The sequence below is a fragment of the Thalassophryne amazonica genome, chromosome 3 (assembly GCF_902500255.1).
Source record: "Thalassophryne amazonica chromosome 3, fThaAma1.1, whole genome shotgun sequence".
Lineage (NCBI taxonomy): Eukaryota > Metazoa > Chordata > Actinopteri > Batrachoidiformes > Batrachoididae > Thalassophryne > Thalassophryne amazonica.
The window spans coordinates 94,201,633-94,205,199 of NC_047105.1; positions in this window are offsets into that span (position 1 = coordinate 94,201,633).

The window sequence follows — 3,567 nt, forward strand, 5'->3', positions numbered from 1 at the left end:
GAAAAAAAAAAAGGTAACCCATGGATGGTTCTGAATCTAATCAACTATTCCTTGATTCAAGGCGTACCTCTCCACCAAGCATCATTTAAATTTCATGGTTTTTGAGATATCCTAATAGCACCTAACTTGATCCAGTCAAAGTAGTCTTAAAACATTACCTCCATGGCAAAGGTAATAAATACTTTGGATCGTGTTACTAATGGCAGCCATATATGCTGGCACCATACCACAAGCTCTACTATGTGATCAGAACTGCATGTGGTGTTTTTTTTCTGACAGTTTTTGAGGCTTGCTAATGTTCTACATCTTGTGAAATGTCTGCTTTGGTGATATCTTGATTATTTAGAGTTATTCCTTCCTCCTGGAGGGTGTTCTTGCTCTGGTCAACTGTCGTGAAGATTTTTTCATTTTTTCTCTTCACTGGGGAAAGAATTCTGTCATTCACCACATTTTTCATCTGCAATCTTTGGGTCCTTTTGGAGTTCCTGAGCTCACCAGCATGTTCTTACACCAAATGTTTTATCTCTTCTGATGGGTTTGTTGCATTTTTAAGCCCAATAATGAATTGCTTCATCATTATTTCTCATTGACCTGCAGTAGTCCAAACGTACACTTGAATTCAGCTCGAATCCTAAAATATGAAACAAACCTTTAGACACTTCTAAAATTACTTTTGGTCACTTAAAAATGGATTTTAAAAAAAAAGTTCAGTTCTGTTAGTCCTATGCTGTCAATTCAATTAGAATACAACCCCTGGCAAAAATTATGGAATCACCGGCCTCGGAGGATGTTCATTCAGTTGTTTAATTTTGTAGAAAAAAAGCAGATCACAGACATGACACAAAACTAAAGTCATTTCAAATGGCAACTTTATGGCTTTAAGAAACACTATAAGAAATCAAGAAAAAAAATTTGTGGCAGTCAGTAACGGTTACTTTTTTAGACCAAGCAGAGGGAAAAAATATGGAATCATTCAATTCTGAGGAAAAAATTATGGAATCATGAAAAACAAAAGAACGCTCCAACACATCACTAGTATTTTGTTGCACCACCTCTGGCTTTTATAACAGCTTGCAGTCTCTGAGGCATGGACTTAATGAGTGACAAACAGTACTCTTCATCAATCTGGCTCCAACTTTCTCTGATTGCTGTTGCCAGATCAGCTTTGCAGGCTGGATCCTTGTCATGGACCATTTTCTTCAACTTCCGCCAAAGATTTTCAAATGGATTAAGATCCGGACTATTTGCAGGTCATGACATTGACCCTATGTCTTTTTGCAAGGAATGTTTTCACAGTTTTTGCTCTATGGCAAGATGCATTATCATCTTGAAAAATGATATCATCCCCAATCATCCTTTCAATTGATGGGATAAGTGTCCAAAATATCAACGTAAACTTGTGCATTTATTGATGATGTTATGACAGCCATCTCCCCAGTGCTTTTACCTGACATGCAGCCCCATATCATCAATGACTGTGGAAATTTACATGTTCTTTTCAGGCAGTCATCTTTATAAATCTCATTGGAACGGCACCAAACAAAAGTTCCAGCATCATCACCTTGCCCAATGCAGATTCGAGATTCATCACTGAGTATGACTTTCATCCAGTCATCCACAGTCCACGATTGCTTTTCCTTAGCCCATTGTAACCTTGTTTTTTTCTGTTTAGGTGTTAATGATGGCTTTCGTTTAGCTTTTCTGTATGTAAATCCCATTTCCTTTAGGCGGTTTCTTACAGTTCGGTCACAGACGTTGACTCCAGTTTCCTCCCATTCGTTCATTTGTTTTGTTGTGCATTCTCGATTTTTGAGACATATTGCTTTAAGTTTTCTGTTTTGACGCTTTGATGTCTTCCTTGGTCTACCAGTATGTTTGCCTTTAACAACCTTCCCATGTTGTTTGTATTTGGTCCAGAGTTTAGACACAGCTGACTGTGAACAACCAACATCTTTTGCAACATTGCATGATGATTTACCCTCTTTTAAGAGTTTGATAATCCTCTCTTTTGTTTCAATTGACATCTCTTGTGTTGGAGCCATGATTCATGTCAGTCCACTTGGTGCAACAGCTCTCCAAGGTGTGATCACTCCTTTTTAGATGCCGACTAACAAGCAGATCTGATTTGATGCAGGTGTTAGTTTTGGGGATGAAAATTTACAGGGTGATTCCATAATTGTTTCCTCAGAAATGAGTGAGTCCATATTTTTTTTCCCTCTGCTTGGTCTAAAAAAGTAACCGTTACTGACTGCCACAATTTTTTTTTCCTGATTTCTTATAGTGTTTCTTAAAGCCAGAACGTTGCCATTTGAAATGACTTTGAACATGAAATGAACATATTAAGAGCAAATGCCAAATGTGTGGTAGTTTATCTGCTAACAGTCGACTCTTCATCTTTAGCTTGTATGCTAGAAGTCACTTGTGTGGACAAGCCTGCTTCCAATTTAATCTGCTGGCATTAGCTGTCAAACAGATACAATAACATAAGGCCATTCCGAAAGGCCAAGTAGCATTTCTGACAGGGCTCAAAAGTTAACCCCCGTTAAATCCAGTCCAGTTCTGGATAGAAACTGTTGAGGTTCAGTCATTTTAATGGTAATAGTTTGTGTTATATAGTAAATTATAGTTTACAAGACAAAACCATTTCCAGCTTTTGTTTTACTTGAAATGTCCTGAAAGACAGAATCTTTATCATTTTAAGTAATGTATTAGGGTGATTCTTAAAACTATGGGCACTTATGTCCTTTGATCATACTGTATGAAAAACAGAAAAAAGGGGAAATTTCACACCTTTATAGTTATCTTTACAATGAAAGTGTGTTAAGAAGTTTGTTCTAGTAGTCTATGATGACTTTCACCTTTTTTCAGCATCATTATATGCAAATATTGCCGTTTTGTGCTTGTCCCACACCCAGACTTTTGATCTTCAATGATAAAAATGAATGATAAAGAAACATTTTTTCTAATGTTTTAAAATATCTCTGAATAAAATATCAGTAATATATTCAAAACATAATTGGGGTATTTAATGTCATACAACTGTTGTGATTTGTTTAAATAAAATGTAGTTGTCCCACACTATTGCTGTAATTTCCACCACAACACTGTAATGTCCCTTTAAACAGTTTGTATGAAAGATTGTTTGGGTAGTTTCTATGGAGATAAACAGTGACATCAGAGCACATGTATATAGCGCCAAATCACAACAAACAGTTGCCCCAAGGCGCTTTATATTGTAAGGCAATGGTGTGGTGGAAATTACATTTACAAGGCCAATAGTGCCCGTAGTTAAAGAATCACCCATTAGTCATTTGGGAAGCAACTTAAGCAGTGAAATAAGCTGGTTTATGATACACACTATTTTAAACGTAGTTTTTGATAAATGAGAAGAGTCCTCGTGGTGGTCTCTTGAACCCCGCTGTCGCTAAACAGCTCTTTGCCACTTTGTCTATATCAGATTGTGTGTTTTTAAGTTAAGACTGTGTGTTTCATTGTGCATCGTCTTTTGCGCGTCTTCCATTTATCTGTTTGACATTTGCCCTTGTTTTGGCACCTAGCGAGCGGGCT